General features: G+C 48.3%; 1 protein-coding gene across 9 annotated transcripts in view; it reads right to left on the minus strand.

The window, feature by feature from the left end:
- DAB2IP (DAB2 interacting protein) overlaps positions 1-23,039 on the minus strand; it is a 1,377,413-nt gene that overhangs the window by 398,031 nt on the left and 956,343 nt on the right. The gene's annotated exons all lie outside the window — the stretch shown is intronic.

Genomic DNA, 23,039 nt, shown 5'->3' on the forward strand with positions numbered 1-23,039 from the left:
CAAAATGTGTCATACATACCATTTAGCAAATTAGCATTCGCAAAGGCCGAAATTCTGCGAATTTCGGCCTTTGCGAATGCTAATTTGCTTGATACACATGGCCCCAAGACATGGGTAACAAACCAAGGAATATATAGGCTGGCTTATTTGGGCATGCAATCCTGCCAAGAATCATTAACAAAGCTACATTTGCAAATTGCAAAACCTTAATTGTCTAATATCAGAATAATAATAAAATATTTAGGATTACCCACAGTAGACTTGAAAGTAGACACTCAAATGTCAAAGTAGGTGCTTGCGCTTCCTCTCTTCTACAAACATTGCACATACTAGTGCACACACTAGTGCAAGGGTTTGATGTCCCGAGAGAGTGCGGTGTTCCACGGTGGCCATCTTTTCTTCACTAAGTAATCGCTTTATGGCCACAGGAGCCCTTCGCACAGTACATTTCAATCTTTTTGCACCTTTGTCACTTAATATTCGAATTCCAAAACTAAGAACATTTAAAAGGCCACTGACATGCAGACTTTTTAAGAACAAGTGTGTGAACTTGGCACTAACCTATAAAACACTTTTAGAGAAGGCTAAAGATTTTTAAGACCAAAGGCGTACTTAAGTGGCAACATTACCGGTTAGTTTGTTATATTCACTGCTCATTTTCTTTGGCGAAATACCAAAAGTAAAAAAATCTGAAAAAATGTAAATGTTGGATCAGAAAGAGAGAAAGGCTCCTGTTAAAATATATTCAGCAAGATGGCTGTTGAGATGGAGAAAAAAGAAAAAACAACATAAAAAGGCCAATTATGGTACTCAGAGCCTGGAACTTCTCTCCGAAAGAGCCTTGTGGGGGGCAGTGAAATCCCTCATTCCCTCAATGTAGTAGTACGACATGCCAGCGGAGTAACACAGGCGCTACAAAGATCTGTGACTAGGCTGAAGGACAAAGGGTCGAATCACAGCAGGGTCACAACCAGTGCACAATATTCAGTTAGTACCAGTGTTGTTTTCGCACGTGTCTGTGAAACTCTCGCTTTAAAATCGCACAGCATCTTTACAGCGTAACACAGGATGGACCAGTTGTTCAGGCTTTGAAAGATGGTGTTTGCATTGAGTGCTCTAGAAATGTTCCATCTCACACACAAGTTTGAATGACTTTTTCTTTGAGTTACAACTCCATTTTTCTGCAATTTTTTTTTAAGTTCTTGCTTGAAAGCGTGCACATCTGTCTGAATACCAATTGTTTCCAATTCTTTAAAATATACATAAAGTAGGCTCTCGTTCTGGCCGGTGAAGTAATCCTCTCTCACATAATGCTGCTGGTTCTTTGGTTTGTTTGCATTGCAGAGACTAATTTACATCTCAAAAGTACACTGAATACCACCTATTCCTTTTGCTATACATGAACAGGATCGAGAAAGCAATCTTTTTCACAGCAGCAGGCTGTTTTATTCAACATTCAAATGTGGTCTTCTTGAGCCCTGAAAATACCTTAAAAACAAGCATTGGCAAAAACCAATAGGCCTGATTTTAATATGCCATGCACAAGTGCTGTTTGCATACTTTCAAACAGTAATGTCAGATGTATTTGCCTTGCCAGTCCTTGTTACCATTTTTGCTATGTTCTGGTCTTGCACAGACTAATGAACTCAGTTTTCTTCTGGCAAACCAGATATGAATAATAGGCTTCATTTAGCTATTTCATGGCAAGCATAACTGCCCCGGATGGCAGCTTGATTTCATCAGGTCCTAAGCAAGTCATCTAGGGCCAGATGTATGAAGCGCTTTTCCCGTTCGCAAACGGGCCGATCCTCAGAATCAACCCATTTGCGACCGGGAAAAAGCCTTTTGGGATGTATCATCATCCCAAAAGGCATTTGCAAAATAGGGAATCGCAAAAATTGTAATTCCCTAATTTGCAAATGCATTTAAGGAATCACAATTTGCGATTCCTTAAATGAAATGCAGGAAGCCAAAAAGATTTGCGACCTGCCTTTAAGGAATCGCAAATTACCACCAACTTCAAGTTGGTGGTAATATGCGATTTCCATAAAAATTCACTTTTTTGCATTTTTCAAGGTGTCATGTCTTTAGGGCATGTATGTGTGCTACATGTGCACACTTACCTTTTAGGGGGTGCAACAGGGTGGCCTTTTGGCCACCCTATCCCCCTTGAAATGTCAATCGTAATTTACGAGTTCCTATTTGGTACTTGCAAATTGCGAATGTCTTCCCATGCATTCCTATGTGCAAAAGAGCCCATAGGAATGAATATGAAGGCATTCCTTAATAGCGAATTGCAATTTCCCATTCGCTATTAACAACTATAAAGGATTCACAATTTTTTTTGCAAATCCTACATACATTGCAGTTGCTTTTCTTAAATAGCGAATCTGTAAAATTTGCTATTTAAGAATCACAAATGCAATTCTTGATACATCTGGCCCCTAGAGCTTCATGGGGTATTTTGGCGATGTCAATCACCCCGCTTTATGACAACCCTACTAACTTCCAACATTTGCAGATAGGTGCAAATTGTTTGTGCTCCAGAGATCCACACTAGTGTAAAACAACTGAGCCCAGTATGCAGGAAAATTGATAAAGTTGGACACAGTGTCCTTGTGCTGACCCAGGTGTCACTTTCATAATGCCAAACGTTTGATTTTGAGGCCGCCACCGCTGCTTGGATCAATAGACGAGGATCGTTGGTACGAAACAATCTTAGGTGAAAAGAACGATCTCTTGCTGCTGATCACTTGACGCTCTTCTCAGGATCAGGCTCAAAGTTGAGATGCAGAACTCATCCACCGCCGAATAAAAACCCGCAAGAGGGAGGCCTTCTCATTTCTTCTCATTTCAATTTCATTTCACAGTTCTAATGGGATTCTCAAAATGTCCAAGAACATATTTACTTTGCAGAATCTTCTTTCCGCTCAGATTTGAAGGAGAAAGAAAAAAGCTTCACCGCTAATCCCTCAAGTCATCTCCCCGTCTGAATAATTTCAGGTTTTAATCAATAGCTGCCAGAGTTGTCAAATTACTTGAGGGAGCACAGAGCAATTTTTAAACATTCATAAGCCGTGGTGGAGCCGTCCAGCGCTTGGAATTTTAAAGTACGGAGTAACTGACGCGCACTGATCAAACGACTCTCTATTCTGGCAAATTATAAATTAGCTGCTTGTGAATCATCTCACAACTACTTATCATGTGTCTTGCATTACCTGCCTCAGGGGTGGATCGGCTCCTGGTTCTTTTAATAGAATTGGATCCTTTATTTTTTACTAGTAGCGTTTTTTCGATGGCACGCATCACACCGCACACCTTCATTTCTTCATCAAGAGTGACATTGGAACAAATATATTAATGGTTTCAAAGTACATAAGGTCTGCCATCTAAGAGCGCTGCCCTCCCTCAATGCGCTCTTCCGCCCACCCAAGCTGGCCAGATTCCGACAGTCAAACTTTGGAAACGCCATTGGATGGACTATATAGGAGTGATTTAGGGGGTGTTGGTTCCACCTTTGAACCTCTGCTCCCTTCTATCCCAGCATGGATGTTGACCTACTGAGTCTAAATATAGAGTTTAAAGACTTATGGAAGAGCACCATTTAACAACATCATGGTATTTCATCTTTGTTCCCTGAGAGGTACCCAACCGGCTAGAAAAGAGTTGTTTAAAGAGCATCCCTGCCCCATGTGAACCCCCACCTCAGGCTAAAGGAAGGCATCTTGAGATTCCACAGAGGGTTGAAGACTTATTGAACAGCACCATTCTACCTCACCATAGTCTTTCACCATGCAAACTGACAGATTCCTGAGGTCATTCTCCGAGAACCTGCGAACCACCCAATAGGCAAGAAGGGAGTAGTTCAAAAGGCAACCCACCCCACGCGAAACTCCACTCTTGCGAATTCCATCTCAATGTACATGAAGGCATCTGAAATTATAAATAGGGTTATAGGTTTATTGAAAAGCACCATCGTACCTCACCATGGTTGTTCACCCATGGAAGATGACAAGATTCCAGAGGCGGTGCTTCGAGAGCCTGCAAGCCACCAGATAGGTTAGAAAATGGTTGTTTCAAGAGTGGACAACTACATGTGCCCCTCCACCATGGAAATTCCATCTCAGGCTGTAGGAAGGCGTCCTGTTTTCCAAAGAGGTTTGGAGACTTTAATAATCACCTACAGGTGCCATAATGCTCTAAGAGCAACAAAACATATACAATCAACCCCTTGCATGCAGCCGCGATTCTGCGCCTGTGCGGCAAAATCGCAAGTGGGCGGGTTTATGACGGCCCCCAGCCGTCATCCGCACACGAGCGCCGTAGTGCATGACGGATGGGGGCCGTCATCAGCATGCAAGGGGTTAAAAGAATTAAAAATAAACAATGCCTCCACAACCTTTTGGCAACTGAATTCCCGATTTGTTTTTGAAGCAATCTTTGCAATACATTTGGCTTTGCATCACAGCAAAAGCATGCATGTGCAAACTGGATCCCCCCTCAAGGCAGCGATGAATCACTCGAAGGTGGCTGCCGGGGAAAGGGGTTTGTTTCAGGCGATGACGTGGATCTAGCAGAGGAAGCCTTTCTTCCAAAAGGGCATCTTTGTTTCCTGGAACCCCACCTGAAACCACGATGCTCAGCAGCTGCAAATGAAAGAGCCTTACATCACCAGTCTAAAAATTGTTAGACATCTGTGCTTAGAAATTCTTGGCCTTTCCCAGGTGTGGTGCACTTGGCCCTTAAAAATATAAAAGGGCACAAACAAAGGGACAAAGGCGGTGCTAAATTTGAGCTGGTGGTTTCCGGTGCTCGGCACCGGCCACTGATTGTCGACACCGACGCTTATGATGGTCTGCTACATGGTGGTGCGGTTTATTTAACTTAGAGATGAGCACAACAACAGCTGTTTGTCAATTCAATATAACTTAACAATGACGAATACCTGCCCCTTGCCATTCTTATAACTTTGGGGGGCTGGAATAGTCTGAATTGTCACACTTGAAGGCGTGTAAGTTAGTAGTTGTGTTGGTACTAACCTTGTCAGCGCTAACAAGGGCAATGGGTGGTATAAACTGCAGTGACCTCCTTTTCACAAATTAAGCACTGGATAAAGGTTGAAAAAGAGAGCTCAGTGGGTTCATGCATCAGTTGTACATATCTAAGTATAACTCCCAGGCCACATCTTCAGATCCTGGCAGGCCCAACTCAGCCTTGAGATGCGTGAAACGAGCATCGTTGAGTTGGGCTACACTATTCTTTACAGGCTGACAATGTTGAAGGACTGGGGGCTACCTCTGTCTAGTAACAAACCATTCTTTTTCAGAACAGTACATGAATAGTGCAGGATAGCAGGCGTGTTTACGAACATTATCTTAGCCCTGCACATCACTCTTAGCTGCTAGAGTATGCTGCTGCATGTGGATGTCATGCTTTCATTTCAGAGAGTCGAGGTGGAGGGCAGACATGAGGACAGAAAGACTCTCTCAAAACAAAGAAAATATTCCTGAAAGAGTGGCCATGTTCTAGTGTGATATCAGATTGAGTTCTGTGTAGGTGCTAAGAAGCAACAGCAACCGGTGTGCTCAAGGATGCCGCGGGCCCCATACACAGACTGACATTAAGGGGAGCGCTACGTAAATATAGGTCTAGTTAAATACCAAAGCACAAAGTACTCACTGTGATTATAACCCACAGCAAAGAGCAGAAATTCCACGTATGTTTAGTATTTAAGCCTGGTCGTCTATATTCTCCTTGCTAACACTGACATGGAGTTCAAGGAATGCAGCCAATCAGAGTTAGGAATTATCCTCTCATCACCACCTCCACCGCCTCCCTATCATACTTTTTATATGCTGATGTGATCCCTTCCGCAAAGACTCACCTGACCCATTAACAAAAAAAAAAAATAATGTATGTTTTCCAACATTTCCAATGTTTTTTAACTAAGCTCCTCCCCTTCCTGTTCGGAAGAACCCACAGGACTCAACAGCCATTCTGCACATGCCACACAATACAAGACCAGGGTACGGTCTGACCTCGTCCTCGGAACAGAGGGACCCCAAAGAATGGGACGAGGAAGCCTTGCATTTGAAGTAATGAGGGTTTCCAGTAAGAAGTCGGGCAATACTTTAGAGTCACACACCATTGGCTGCATTAAATGAGCTATACCCACCATAAGTAAATGAATTACTCAGAAATTTGTAACAAATGTGTACATTTATTCCTCATTTTCTCCTATTGAAAACATTCTGTGAACACATTTCCACTGCCTGATAATTACCGAGCTTGGCATCATCTCTCCATGACCACAAAGGTTGTTTGCATTCAAATTAACCCAGCTGATTGGCATCAGCATGGTAGGAGCGACGCATCACGCTTTGCTGGACATAGCAGACCTAAGTGTAATCCTCATTGCAGCAGGAAGCGCAATTATGTTAATGTCACATTTCCATATTTTGATGGTGTCCAATAAGAGCGGTCTAATTCTCCTTGCCGCGCGGATCGCGCTGCAATGACCGATGCATAGCAGTAGGCCCAGCAAATTGTGCATCTACAGAATATCTGTGCATGTAGACACCTAGCCCAAGATAACACAAGCAGTGGCAAAGCCAATGTGTCTGGCATTGGCTGCCTGCCTTTTGAATTTGTCAATGCTTGCTTACCAATGGGTGTTGCAAAATGTTACTGTTGGAGGAGCTGCCAGGCCCTCGCCAATATAACAAATAAGCACTGGCTAAAAGAAATGCAATTCTGTGGTTTCAAAAAGCTTGCACTGCCATAGTAACCCCGGAGTCTTAACACCATGCGCGCTAGCGGAATTCCGCTCGCACGCTGGGTTTTGCGGAAACGCACTTTACGTGGGGAGCTGGGCTCGTCATCAGCGTGCGAGGAGGCTACGCCATGACGAGCCCAGCTCGTCATCAGCGTCGAAGGGGTTAAGGAAGGGACATTGTGAGCGTATGCGCTACTTGTGGAAGAGCAGAATGTCGTCACTCGCAGTCACGTCTGTTAATGGCTGAAGTTGGCTGACCCACTGCCCACGCTGTAGTAGGAGGAAGCAAAAACGAAATGACAGAAAAACTGACCAATATATGATGAGGGCTGGGTGGTATATAATATAACATATGTAGATGTATGTGTGTATATATATCACTTAAACCCCTGGCCTGCCACTCGTTCGACAGGACCTCCAGGCACGGACCCCATGAACACCTCCAATAACTTCAATGATGTAAGGATGCAGCACCAACATTTATTACAATAATATCCTCCAAAGCTGTTCAGATACATATATATATATATCAATCACTGAATGTGACAAGGAGTCCTGCGCCGTTTTACAAGGTCCTGAAGGTAAATGAGCAGAAGACAGAGGGAGTTTGAGTTTCTACAGACTGCTGGTGACACAATTGTGACTTTCATTCCGTGTTCCTTTTTACTGAACTTTAGTTGCGCCTTCACATAGATTGGGGACACGGCGATTGACTTACTATGTGGCTGCAAACACAGGCCATAGTGAGACCGGAAGGGAGCTTGCACGACTATCACACGACGCTTCGAGGGTAACACTAGTCTGGGTTTTGGGAGTAGCTCCCACGATCCATTCCAGTGGGTTTTTTGATGTAATTGTATTTTTGTAGGAATTTACTGTGGGCAACTTATATTTAAGTTTATTTATACTTATTTTAGGGACGAGAAGGCGAGATTAAGCAAGATCAGAACAGAGAGAGTGTAACGTCAGATGAAGGGAGGCCATCAAAATGAAATAGGGGAAGACGACAGAAATGTACAGGTGATTAAAGGAAAGACAGCTACTAAACAAGGCACGCACCGCCCAATAAATAAAACAATGTATCAATAATACGGGGGTAAGAGTTGTCTGGTGCGATGTTGGGTACATTTTCTACTTTGGTTTACAGATCTTGAGGGATGCGGCATCATACCTGTGCATCATGCGTGTGATGCACTGCGCGGGTGCATCAGGCCACTGCGTGGGCCAGCGTGTCGGTGCAAGGAGTTCAGGGTGAGGGTCACTTATGGCCGACTCTTTCTGCTCCAATCCAACATGAATCGCCATACTGGAGCATGTGAGAGACAAAGCATCAAAACCGAAAGCGCTGCGAGGCCATGCTAGTGGCAATACAGCGCTATGCAAACTGCTATAAAAAGAGAATATAACTTTCCCTAGCAGGTACTAACTAAGAGCGAGTTACTGAGTAGCCTCTGAAATGCACACCATGAGCTGGTAATCTGTACTAAAGCTGCTCTGCTACATACATGTAAAGTTTGAGTAAAGGTTCCAGCCAGGATGCCGCACGAAGATCACAAAGCAAGCGAAGAAGCCCCTTGTAACAGACGAGACCCTCTCATAGGCCATCACACCCTCTGCACATTGGCTGTTTAGATTCCAGCAAGTTACAGATAATATAATCAGGGCTCGAGTCGGGGTACCACGCGGGTGGACGGCGTCCCCCCACTTATTTTAAGGGGTCTTACCGGGTGGACGCCGTCCCCCCTGCGCAAAAGCTGGTATGTTGCAGGAGAGCATGCATTAACCCAGGCGCTGCCTGTCTTGTCCCCACCAAGTGCCAGATGCACAGTGATGGCTCGCCACAGACAAGTGCGCCCGTCCCGGGAGCCGGCGGTGGGTGGGTGTGTTCCTGCTTCTCGCCCAGGATTGGCTGCCGGGACTGGGCGCTGGCGCCTGCTCACGCGAGAAAGCACGCGGGGGCAAAGCGCTGGGATCGGCTCCTACTTTCCAGGAGTCGTGTTAAAGTGGTCACATTAGCACAGGATTGGAACTCGTGAGCTGCAACGCCCCCGACAGGGAGCCGTGAGAAGATAGCACACCTGAAGAATGTCTGGGGCCAGCGCCCTACACAAGTAGAACCCCCCGTCCGTAAATCAAAGACTCACCAGCATCAGAGGGGTTCGGAGAAGACTTGCAGACATGAACACGTGATGGAAGGATAGACGTCTGTGGAAAAATTACCGCGAGGGAGTAGCTTGGGGAATAACATTCATACCAGTTTGACCGATACATCCTTATGGCACTGAGTGCGCGCAGAGTGATGCGGGTGAACCTGAATCGAACCAGTCCGTCCGACAATCCATCCACACACACATCCATTCTTTCAGACATCGGCCCATCCAACCAACCACTCACCCTCAGACACACACACCTATCTATACATACATCCGTCTATCCATCCACCCATCCATTCATCTATCCACACACCCACCCTCACACATTCATGTATCTATCCATACACCGTCAGAGATCCACCCATCCAACCACCCACCCTCTCTCAGACACACATCCATCTATAAATCCAGAGTGCTATCACGTATTTGAGCGTCCCCCCACTTCGTTTTTTTTCCTTCTCGTGACGTCACTTCCGGTCGTGCCGTCACTTCACGTATCTGAGCGTCCCCCCACCTCTAGGTTTTGCCCTTTTGTGACGTCACTTCCGGTCGTGACGTCACTTCCTGTCTGTGAGCGTCCCCCCACTTCTTTACTTAGGACTTGTGCCCTGGATATAATGGAATACACAGCTACTGCATGTCACGGGAGCAGGGACATGGCACGTGCCGAGCATGTCACTTAATATATGCAAAGTGCTTAAGACTGTCCCTTTCCGCTAGGCACTAGGCTAGAGTGTCCTGGAGCAGCATCCCGAGAAACACTTGAAATGAATAAATACATCACGGCCTTGCACACAGGTATCTGCACTATCCGTGGCACCAAGGCCCCGCTGAGAGGAAAGGTTCGTTTGTAAATCCAGCCGGCTCCTCGTCTGCATCGGTGAACACGGTTTGATCTTGGGCCAGGAGGCGTGGGCCTTGTGTAATCCGAGCTCTTTGTTACTCTCCTGCAATAACCGCAGGCCGGCTTCAGCTCCAATGATAACAAGCTCGGTCTCAACGAGAGGTCTGTCCAGATGCCTCTCATTCCAACACGGACCACAAAGGATGCGCTTCCGGTTCTGCGCACAGCTGGACTGTGCTTGTTGCACAAGCCTCGGGAGAGCCCCTCAGGGGGCACAGTGTCATGTGCGCCCTTGGAGTCCCCCAACACGATGGAACGAGTGTGAGGCGTGTCCACTCCACTCAAAGGATCAGCGAGTATTCCAGGGGCCGGCACACTCACGGGCGTCAGAGTCACTGTGCCCCGCCCTGGCAACTGAGTCTGGCCTGAGCTCCTGCACTCTCTGGGTCTCGCCTCAAGGCAGTGTCTTCCTAAGGATTTTGGGGACCTGGGGCAATACTATTGTTGAGTGGCACATTACCAATATTCTTATAATTGAAGTCCCTTGATGCCAAACAATATTGAATATATATGTTAAGGGCTGAGATAGAGAAAAATGCAGAAGTACAAATGATCAAAAGTTAATTATCCCAGGAGCCCCTAGGCTGGTGGGGCCCTGGGCAATTGGACACTTAGTCCATGGCTTAAAACGTCTCGGCCTCAAGGCACAATACTCTACAAGTGTGCCACAGCACACAGTGTCACATACGTTGGGTGTGTACAATAGTGTCTCAGAACCTGAGGATACACTATGAGTGTCCCAGTGCCTTTGAACCTCTGAGTATGCCCCGAGCTAACAGCATCACCAAGCACTCCCTACAGACGCCATCACTCGGAGTGTGCACTAGACTCCAAGTAACAGAGAGTGCTCTGAGCTCCCAACTCCTGTATGGTGGCCCTAATATTCCATCTTTTATGCCTGTATTGTATTGTAAATGCATCTGTGTGGCACTTAATCCCCTGATGAGGCACGGAAGCACTTAATGTCGAGTAGTGCGCTATTCCAGAACATAAGGTGAGTGGCCAATCCAATTGTTATTAGGATTAAGTGATTGTGCTATCAAGGCTCAATCATTTGGGGAGAGGATGTGGCCTAACGGGCTAGGTTGGTGGATCTCAAATCTGGGGAACCGGGGTCGAGTCTTGGCAATGACGCTCAACATCCTGTGATTCTGGCAGGGTCGTAACACAGGCCCCCTGCAGTCCGATGGGACCCCAAGCTCCAGGGGCCCCCCTCAGCACAGCACTTCGGACGGAGAGCTTTTGACAGAGTCCAGAGGGGGCCCCTCCCCGTATTTTGCAGGGGCCCCCCTCAATTTTGGTTACACCACCGGATTCTGGACAAATCACTTAATCTCCCCGTGCCTAACAAAAATGAATGTGTTCTTGTGTAACGTAACTGGTGCTCATGTAAAGCGCTCTGACACCTTCCGGTCAAGTTTGCACTATATGAAAAAGGTTGCAGGGGTATGGTTTCAAAGATAGAGAGGTTGTTATCTATGCGGTGAGGTGTGGGAAGTTTACAGAAATACAATGACAGAGATTAAGACAGACAGGCCTGAGAGTTAGTGTAGTCTGCACTCAGAGACGGTTGGCATGTACGAAGGTAAGGAAAGGATTCTTCAAAGGAAAGGAGAGGCAACGCTCTGAAGTTTTGAGTCAAGGTACATTTTTCATTCAGGTTTTAGGCGTACAGGGGGAAGAGGCTTTTTGCGATTGCATGCAATCTGAGGATGTGAATCTGTAGAAAAAATGTATTTGCATGTGAGATAATGGTATAAAAGTTACTTATGGCAGGCGCTAGAATCAAAAAAATGTCTGTCTACCTCTAGGCCACTGCTTCAGTAAGCACAGCTGGTCAGCTCATCGGTCAGAAGCACGAATAAAGTAGTGGCAGAATGCGTAAACAGAGAAATAGCAGACGTGATAAACTACCCTCTGAAGAAGCAGCAACCTCGTGATTGCAGCAACTTAAGAAAATATGGGGCACACAATGTGAAGATCAACAAGCAATTGCAATGCAATAGGTCTCGCATTTGCGAGGTTTTTCAGCTATTGCCATTGTAAATGACAATACCTTTTATTTATGTGTTGGTTTTTATAACAAAGAAAATAAAAGGCCTTGTCATTTACAATGCCAATAGCTTAAACTTTTGTGAGTGTGAGACCTATTGCATTGCAAATTCTTGTTATATATTTTTTGTCTGCCGGTCCCTCCACCTGGGGCTCAGCTCGTCAAACTTAACCTGCGGCCATCTTGCAGCAGTGACTAACAACAAGCACGAAGAGAGAACAGCGGAGTACAATTAAGCTTTAGCTAGGTAAAAATGAAGGCATTTTTGCATTGATTATTAACATTTGTCCATTGTAATTTGCCCGTGTATAGGTTCTATCCGAACGTGTGTGTATAACAAACAAATATATATATTATTGTGCTGCCCCCAGAGGGAGAGAATACGACTCAGTGGTCAGAGCAACTGACTCAGGAGATTTGAGCCAGGGCCTCGGCTCAACATTAAATCAAATAATCTATCTAACAACATACATTTTTTTATCAAAAACAGCGAGGTTAAGTGGGGTGTGGCGTGTGGAGATGGGGACGGGGAAGAGAAATTAAAAAAAAAATAATGAACAGATCTCGGAGAGGTATTTGGGGCAGTGAGGGTTGAAGGGGTGGAGCTGTAGGCAAGGAGCAAGAGAGCAGCGGCTGTTGCAGGAAAGCATGTCGTGCCCGCAGTAGGAGAAACTCATTAAAGAAAATAGTGCTCGGAGACTAAATAAGACTCACTGTGTATAAACAGAAGAAAAAGGGCCAGTCCTTATGGGAGGTTACGAATGAAGCAAAGGCAGTACTAAGGAGGGATTAACAATCCAGCGTTTATGAAGGACAATGACAGAAGCCAATGAACAACATGGGCGGAGAGAGGGCGGGGCTTCAAGTCCATACTCCAATACAGCATGCCTAACAGAGCAGCGCATGCGCGGCCCAGGCAAGACCTAAAAAAATATTCTGCAGATACTAAGGTGGGTGCCTATTGATGTTCATCCTTAAAGTATGGCTCACTGTATTAATTACAAAAGCAAATATGCAGTATATGTTTCTGGAAGGCCATGGATTCAAAGAAACGGATGCCTTAATGCGATTGCTTCCTGACTTCCCAGACAGAAGGGCACATGAGCTGGGAGCTTCTAGAGATCAGGAGCTCAGTGTAGATCAGAGTTGACAGGAAATGGGAACTCAGAGCAGGCTGATTTCCAATGGGGCCAATATCTGGGCATCATGATTGCAGCAGGGATATGACAGCGACGGAGCGCTCTGGGCGAGCTCAGAGTACACTCACAGGAGCTGGGATCTCAGGCACACTCACAGGAGCTGCGAGCTCAGGGTACACTCACAGGAGCTGAGAGCTCAGGGCACACTCACAGGAGCTGAGACCTCAGGGCACACTCACAGGAGCTGAGAGCTCAGGGCACACTCACAGGAGCTGAGAGCTCAGGGCACACTCACAGGAGCTGAGAGCTCAAGGCACACTCACAGGATCTGGGAGCTAAGGGCACACTCACAGGAGCTGAGAGCTCAGGGCACACTCACAGGAGCTGAGAGCTCAAGGCACACTCACAGGATCTGGGAGCTAAGGGCACACTCACAGGAACTGAGAGCTCAGGGCACACTCACAGGAGCTGAGAGCTCAAGGCACACTCACAGGATCTGGGAGCTAAGGGCACACTCACAGGATCTGGGAGCTAAGGGCACACTCACAGGAACTGAGAGCTCAGGGCACACTCACAGGAGCTGAGAGCCACACTCACAGGAGCTGAGAGCCACACTCACAGGAGCTGCAAGCTCAGGGTACACTCATAGGAGCTGAGAGCTTAGGGGACACTCACAGGAGCTGAGAGCTCAGGGCACACTCACAGGAGCTGAGAGCTCAGGGTACACTCACAGGAGCTGAGAGCTCAGGGCACACTCACAGGAGCTGAGAGCTCAGGGCACACTCACAGGATCTGGGAGCTAAGGGCACACTCACAGGATCTGGGAGCTCAGGGCACACTCACAGGAGCTGAGAGCTCAGGGCACACTCACAGGAGCTGAGAGCTCAGGGCACACTCACAGGAGCTGAGAGCTCAGGGCACACTCACAGGAGCTGAGAGCTCAGGGCACACTCACAGGAGCTGAGAGCTCAGGGCACACTCACATGATCTGGGAGCTAAGGGCACACTCACAGGATCTGGGAGCAAAGGGCACACTCACAGGATCTGGGAGCTAAGGGCACACTCACAGGAACTGAGAGCTCAGGGCACACTCACAGGAACTGAGAGCTCAGGGCACACTCACAGGAGCTGAGAGCCACACTCACAGGAGCTGAGAGCCACACTCACAGGAGCTGCAAGCTCAGGGTACACTCATAGGAGCTGAGAGCTCAGGGCACACTCACAGGAGCTGAGAGCTCAGGGCACACTCACAGGAGCTGAGAGCTCAGGGTACACTCACAGGAGCTGAGAGCTCAGGGCACACTCACAGGAGCTGAGAGCTCAGGGCACACTCACAGGATCTGGGAGCTAAGGGCACACTCACAGGATCTGGGAGCTCAGGGCACACTCACAGGAGCTGAGAGCTCAGGGCACACTCACAGGAGCTGAGAGCTCAGGGCACACTCACAGGAGCTGAGAGCTGAGAGCTCAGGGCACACTCACAGGAGCTGAGAGCTCAGGGCACACTCACAGGATCTGGGAGCTAAGGGCACACTCACAGGAGCTGAGAGCTCAGGGCACACTCACGGGAACTGAGAGCTCAGGGCACACTCACAGGAGCTGAGAGCCACACTCACAGGAGCTGAGAGCCCAGGGCACACTCACAGGAGCTGAGAGCTCAGGGCACACTCACAGGAGCTGAGAGCTCAGGGCACACTCACAGGATCTGGGAGCTAAGGGCACACTCACAAGATCTGGGAGCTAAGGGCACACTCACAGGATCTGGGAGCTAAGGGCACACTCACAGGAACTGAGAGCTCAGGGCACACTCACAGGAGCTGAGAGCCACACTCACAGGAGCTGAGAGCCACACTCACAGGAGCTGCAAGCTCAGGGTACACTCATAGGAGCTGAGAGTTTAGGGGACACTCACAGGAGCTGAGAGCTCAGGGTACACTCACAGGAGCTGAGAGCTCAGGGCACACTCACAGTAGCTGAGAGCTCAGGGCACACTCACAGTAGCTGAGAGCTCAGGGCACACTCACAGTAGCTGAGAGCTCAGGGCACACTCGCAGGAGCTGAGAGTTCAGGGTACACTCGCAGGAGCTGAGAGTTCAGGGTACACTCACAGGAGCTGTGAGCTCAGGGTACACTCACAGGAGCTGAGAGTTCAGGGTACACTCACAGGAGCTGAGAGCTCAGGGCACACTCACAGGAGCTGAGAGTTCAGGGTACACTCACAGGAGCTGAGAGCTTAGGGTACACTCACAGGAACTGAGAGCAACACTCACAGGATCTGGGAGCTCAGGGCACACTCACAGGAGCTGAGAGCTAAGGGCACACTTACAGGAGCTAAGAGCTCAGGGCACACTCACAGGAGCTGAGAGCTCAGGGCACACTCACAGGAGCTGAGAGCCACACTCACAGGAGCTGCGAGCTCAGGGCACACTCACAGGAGCTGAGAGCCACACTCACAGGAGCTGCGAGCTCAGGGCACACTCACAGGAGCTGAGAGCCACACTCACAGGAGCTGCGAGCTCAGGGCACACTCACAGGAGCTGAGAGCCACACTCACAGGAGCTGCGAGCTCATGGCACACTCACAGGAGCTGAGAGCCACACTCACGGGAGCTGAGAGTTCAGGGTACACTCACAGGAGCTGAGAGTCACACTCACAGGAGCTGCGAGCTCAGGGCACACTCACAGGAGCTGAGAGCTCAGGGTACACTCACAGGAGCTGAGAGCCACACTCACAGGAGCTGCGAGCTCAGGGCACACTCACAGGAGCTGAGAGCTCAGGGTCCACTCACAGGAGCTGAGAGCTCAGGGCACACTCACAGGAGCTGAGAGCTCATGGCACACTCACAGGAGCTGCGAGCTCAGGGCACACTCACAGGAGCTGCGAGCCACACCCACAGGAGCTGAGAGGCACACTCACAGGAGCTGGGAGCTCAGGGCACACTCACAGGAGCTGGGAGCTCAGGGCACACTCACAGGAGCTGAGACCTCAGGGCACACTCACAGGAGCTGAGAGCTCAGGGCACACTCACAGGAGCTGAGAGCTCAGGGCACACTCACAGGAGCTCAGAGCTCAGGGCACACTTACAGGATCTGGGAGCTAAGGGCACACTCAGAGGAGCTGGGAGCTAAGGGCACACTCAGAGGAGCTGATAGCTCAGGGCACACTCACAGGATCTGGGAGCTAAGGGCACACTCACAGGAGCTGGGAGCTCAGGGTACACTCACAGGAGCTGAGAGCCACACTCACAGGAGCTGAGAGTTCAGGGTACACTCACAGGAGCTGAGAGTTCAGAGTACACTCACAGGAGCTGAGAGCCACACTCACAGGAGCTGAGAGCCACACTCACAGGAGCTGAGAGCTCCGGGTACACTCACAGGAGCTGAGAGCTCAGGGCACACTCACAGGAGCTGAGAGCTCAGGGCACACTCACAGGAGCACTCACACAAGTACTCGAGCTCGGAGCAGTCAGTGGCAGGGGATCAACGCACACTTGTGTCTTGCTTACCTAGACCACGCCAACAGTGGCAGGGAGGGCAACGCACACTCACGTGCTCAAGTGTGCCACGGTCCAAACCCTGAGGGCATCCACATGTCCCTGACCCTAAACATTCATAGTGCCTTGTAGGAACTCATGGTTCTTTTAGGTAAACAATGAAAGGGGGCTCGCTAGTTTTTTTCCTCGTTTTTTTTATCAGACCGAGCAATCTACACTGTCGGCCCTACTCCTTGCTTGCCCGGCACTTCATTATACAATGAATATCATTTGTGTTTTTATTCCCAGACCTTCAGATCACGCGCACTCTGATGCATGAAACAGGACGAGTGACAAACATTCCCAGAACCTATGTGCTAAGAATAGCTGGGACCCATTCACTGGAGCCACTGAGGAAATGTTAAACAGAAATACATCTGCCAGGGCTCAAAAAGTCACGGAGCAGAACAGACGGGTGCTTAGAGAGCCGCGCCGCCGCGGGATGACACCCACCGGCCTGCTTTATTAGGTAGCATGTTAGAAGAAATGAAATCATGCCATGAAATTGGAGGGACGACGGCGTGACCGAGGGGGGGGGGGGGGGGGGGGGGGGGGTGGACGGGAGAGGACAAAGACATGATTCCATTTCAGATGACGTGGCCGGTCCCTGGAGGCTCCCATTGGAGGACGGCGACAAAGGCCTCAGCTGTCTCAGAAGAGACATATGCTGAGCGCACAGGTCAGCCCTGCAATGGGAGCCTCCGCCGCCGCTCGGGAGCGCACGTCACTGCGCGGGGGCACACGTCACTGCGCTTGCGCGGGTACGCGCAGCTCCGGGGTACACGGCGCGCGCTGCTCCCAGGGACGCGCGCGCTCCGCTCCTGCTTCCATCGACCGCCCGAACACATGGCCTACTTTCTGACAGTTGTTCCAGATATTTAAGCCACGGCTCGGGCGCGGGCGGGATCCTGAGCCGGAGGAAATCATGTTCGCAGAGCCGGGGCCTGCCAACATCTGTCCACATCACTTCCGCAGCCGTCAGGCGAGATTCATTCACAGGCCTGCGAGTAATTAAGGCGAGGCGCACGGGCCAGGGGAGAGGGGAGCACGTGCTCGAGAGAAGAGCCCCTCTGTGAAATCAAGCCGAGGGTGCCAGCTCTGTTCTTTGCCTATCGCCGTGCATGTCTGACCTCTCCGTGGCACGCGGTCCTGTGGTCGAATTCATGTCTTCTGCATTTGCCTGGTGTGTTCTGCGATGCACCCAGGGGGTTTGTTTTCATCACATTAGACATTATTTGTAAGAATATCCACAATCTTTGTTTAATTATGTTTCATTTGAATTGTCTTAATGTCTTTTAGTTAAAAAATGACTTCAAAATGTCACTTAAAAGCAAAAATGCACGGCCTCTGTGCAGAGAACGGACCCGACCTCAGAAGTACAAATGTTTCTTTTAAAAACATTGGCTGAAGCATTAAACATTACAGATGTCATTAATGTGCAATTCCTACAGTCGAGTATAAGCCAAGAGGCTTCACAAGTAAAATGTAAGTGGAGAGAGAGAGTGAGTGAATGAGTGTATGCGTGGACAGACAGACAGACAGACAGACAGACAGACAGACAGACAGACAGACAGACAGGCAGGCAGGCAGGCAGGCAGGCAGGCAGGCAGGCAGGCAGGCAGGCAGGCAGGCAGGCAGACAGACAGACAGACTACCGTTTGGGTGATTTTTTGCACAAAATGCAGTGGTATAAAAGCCCATATTTCACGGTGAACTGTGTGAAATATGGGTTTCATCATCATAGTGACAGTTCCAAAGCCAATCTACAGTTCTTTGCCATTTTCATATTATGCGAATGTTGTGGTAAATTGGCAAATGCATATATGGTAAATGTTGCAGCCACAGAATGCATGAATCCACTGCCCCTCACCATTGTCATTTAAGTTATCAAGTTATTCATAAAAAATAAAATCGTAAACATGCTTGCTCTAACCAGTTTACATTGTTAATTGCAGCTTGTAGAGGAAAAGTTTTTTCAAACTAGGGACTCTGACAACAAAAATTAAATTTAATAAATACACAATGGCAGTGGGTCACATGTTGCTAGGCTGCTGGCCTAGGACTTGTTGACATTTACAAATCACTTAGCCTTCGGCCTCGAGGTACTGATGTAATCGTGCTACATGTACAATTAAAGCTTTATCGAATTCTGGACCACTATGTCTTAGGTCATCGGCGTTGCCATATCTTCCTAATTGGGCTCGCCGATCCACCAACTTGAATTATGCGGTTGTGCCTTAGAATCGTAAAGTGAGGCAAGGAGGTCGCTCCTTTGTTTACTTTCACCCAAAACTCTGGGGTTCCATGCCTGACACGCTTGACATTGCAATTCTTTTGACACGTTTAAAAATCTCCTTAAAAGTGGCCTTTTTACTCCCTGACCTTTAGCCCCAGCTGTTTATGCTAGCATGGTTAAGCCCCCTTGGGGCAGCCACATGCTTCATACACCCGGATAATCATACTAATGATATCAGCAGAACCTCTGAATGAAATGCTGGGGCATACGACACCGCAACCGGTCGTGAGCTTCAATCCAGACAAGTAAACACTAACGTTCATTCTTCTGATGTCGATAATGAGCAAGTACTGATAACACTGAAATATCAGGAGACAACAGACTACTGACGTTGTCTAAAGCACGATGTTTATTTGAGAGTGGCTGCAAATGTACTAGTTGACTCACATCAGCTCCTCCAGTTAATTATGTAACGAGCATAAAAAACGGCGCTGTTAAGAACAAAAGGCATACTTTGCAATGAAGAAATTAAATGTAAAAAAACCTAACAAAGCATTGAAAATAGCATTAAATATGAGACAGCAAAAAAAGCTCACAGTTTCATTTAAAAAAAAGCTAATCTGTTTTTCATTAGCTCAGTTACATTGATAACATGGATTGAAACAGATTGTAAACACGGAGGAGTGTGTTGGGATACCTTATAACGGGAAACAAGTGTGGCCCATATTTCATAAAGCCCCATTGCATCTCAGTAGATGGTGTGTGTGATATGTCTCGTTAAGCCCCCATAGTTTCAAAGGAGTTGAGTGGGGAACAGTGTCTGCACGGTCTCGGGGGTCATACCCCTTTCCTGAGCAGAAACAGATTGTGTATTATAAAAGTGGAATGAACAGTGACAATGGGCTTTTCCATGAATGGTATATTGGGCATGAGTGGTACTCAGTGGTGACGTTGCTACCCGTGAGCATGCACAGAACGCGCGAGCCCCTTACATGCACACCCCCATCTCTTACCTCCCCGACCGGTGGGCACGGATGGGCACCTGCCCTGTTTCCTCGCCATGCCGGGGTTCCTCCGCCAACCACGCTCCGGGGCCCGCAGACAGAGGCGCCTTGTGCGCGCTGTTGACAGGCGGCAGCCGCCGCGGAGGCCTGCTCGGCTGCCCGCGTCTCCTCCTTGTAAGGCGAGGGCCCGGATCCGGGAGCTGGCTGCGGGCCGGCAGGCAGCCTTGGTCCCTTCTGGCCTCCGTGTACAGCACTCCAGCGCAGCCTGCCCGCCGGGAACAATCCCACCGCGTTAAACAAAGCGCAGAGTCGGCCTCTTTTAAAGGTACAGCGCCCTTTTACCAGGCCGGGCCTTCAGGCGCCATCTGCCTCGCCTCCACTTCAACCCCCTCGCCCCCCACCTCCGGCCTCGCCGGTCTGTTGCATTATGTATCTTCATGATGTGATAAATTAAGCTCCTTCCAGTTACGGTTCGTAGGCTCTATATAGCGCCTACTTGACAGTCGTCCTAATTGCTGTATGAGGGGCCTTGGCACCCTTGCTATGCTACAAAACTTAAGCTTTTGACTTCCTGAGGAGCTTCAACTAAAATACATACAAACAGCTCATGTTTCAAATTCGTGCCCGGGTTATTGTCTTGGATGCATATTAGCGTTTTATAGCTCGCATCTTTCATTAGTTGGGTTTCTGGGCACTGTGTGCTCCGATTGCGCATTGCCACACAATTCTCGGATGTCTCCATTGTGTGCTGTCATGCCGCACTGAACTGCCTCGATTGTGTGTTGTCACACAACTTACCACTAACTACAGACAGTCAAGGCTGCAACACAGGCTAACAATAGCCAGACACACAATATGAGCGAACACTAACCACAGATAGCACATGCTGCGATGCATGCAGACACTGCTGTAAACTGTCTCGATTGTGTAGTGTCACACGGCTCTGGTCGTCTCAACATTGCTGCGTGTCACTTTGGGTATATGAGTGTGCTGGAGGGCCTGTCTGGAGTAGTGGATCTCGTGTGTGCCTAGTGTGTTTTGTCCTCACCTACACAACAATGATTGACAGCGCAGCAGTTTACACATATAATCCTAGGGGTGGGCGGAACCCGCAGATTTTCACTCTGTGGAATTCTGCGGAGTTACCTAAAATCTCAGCACCATTCCATGGAGTTTTGCGAGTAACTGAATTTTGGCATGTGGCGCTGTTCGCGCTGATCTTTAGCACTGGGACCTTGTTCCATGCTGTAAAATCTACGCAAACGGCACTTCGCAGCGTTCTCAACACGAATGGTAGTGACCTACCACGGCAGCCAGCGTTGAGAAATCTCGCCGGCTCGGGGGACACAAATTCTCACTCGCTAACTTAACATTGAGGAGTTGTGCATGATGAAATTCTCTGTCACATGGCAGTTGGCTGAGTTTTGCCGGACCTCCGCACTCCAAGCGGAGCGCAGAGTGGGCAAAGCTCTGCCGATGGAGCAGCATTTTTCTTTATAATTCAAGATTAATCATTCCTCCCAAATTCATGAAACCGATTCGAGGCATGCGATAGGGTGAACAGGGGACAGCTACGCACATTATTAAGTACCTAATATTGCATCGAATGCTGAGGATAGCGCCAGGAGGATTAGTAGGCACGGTTCTTTTTGATCCAACATTTTTAGAGCATCGTGCTCTGGCAGGTATGTGGGCCCACCTATCGATGAGTGGGAGATGCTAGTGCATTGCGCATGAGGACAGTGCTCCAGTGCTGTCTGCAAGTCAGTTTTCATATTGGTTAGGGTTAGAGAAACTCCGTAACCAACTAGCGCCAACATCAACTAACCACAGGCAGAGCCTGGTCAGCACTAACCAGAGGCAAAAGAAGATTAAGCACATGCCATCACTAACTACAACCAATAGTGGCTGACACACAGGCTAACACTACCACAGGCATGGCTCAGTTCAAAACTAACCACAGGCAACACAGGGTTAAGCTAATGCCATCACTAACTACAGCCGGCAGCAGGTGACACACAGGGTCATACTAACCACAGGCACAGCCTGGTCAACAATAACCACAGGCAACACAGGAATAAACACACACCGCCACTAATTACAGCCAGCAGTGGCAGACACACAGGCTAACACTAACCACAGTCACATCCCAGGCCAACAATATCCACAGGCATCACAGGATTAAACGTACGCTGTCACTAACTACAACCAACAGCGGTTGACATACAGGCTGACACTATCCACAGGCAACACAGGATGTCACTAACTACAACCAACAGCGGTTAACATACAGGCTGACACTATCCACAGTAAGGACGGGGAGTAAAACAAGCTAACATCAAATACTCAGAGTACTGGAGGCAACAAAAGGCTATCACTAACCCAGACAGCACACACAACAACACAGACGATCACCAACCACATAGGCTACACAGCTTACTACTGTAACTTTTCAAAATGTTATTTTTAATAACTATCAGTCTTGATCATCGATTATTTATGTACTCGAATAATGGCTCCATATCTCATCCACTAGAGCGCACCAACATATTTTTTTTGGGGGGGGGGGACAAGGGGGTGGAGTTGTAGATTATCACAGGCAACCAGAAATTGCACAGAGATATTCCATATAACAAATGCCCTGGTCTGCATGACGATCTTTCCCTAAATTGGACACCAGTTTCTCCATAAAATCAGACACATTCCAAAATCACCATTGACAAAACATTGACACATCCCCACAAACAGGACACGAATGGTCAAATGGCCCTAAACTGGAAAAACATGTCTCGTTGCCCCCTAACTTGATATAACAAAAGCATAGCCTAGCAGGGAATTCCCATTCAAATCATAATTTGAGCGGTTGGTGGCAGGGGGTGGGGGGACACAAGCACTCTTTTTTGGGGACCTGCAATTACTTTTCCTCAACAGACTTAGAAACAGAGACCGAAAAACACAAATGGAGGAAAAGAGAAAAAAAAGAAATACCGAAAAAAGTGACAAAGGGCGATAGCAAGGATGAAAAATTACACACAAGAGTAAAATAAATAACCCCACGACTTGTACATCCATCCTAGTGTGAGAGCTCTTGGTAATGGACTACAAAGGGTAGCCGTTGAGGGATTACTATTCATGGGCCCTCTTTCTTCCCACCCCAAATGAGTCCGTTGAGAATGACAGGAGATGTGTTTTCATTCCGGTTTACTACCAGTACAGATGCATTCTGGGAAGGATAAATTATGC

The sequence above is a fragment of the Lissotriton vulgaris genome, chromosome 5 (genome assembly GCF_964263255.1).
Source record: "Lissotriton vulgaris chromosome 5, aLisVul1.2, whole genome shotgun sequence".
NCBI lineage: Eukaryota > Metazoa > Chordata > Amphibia > Caudata > Salamandridae > Lissotriton > Lissotriton vulgaris.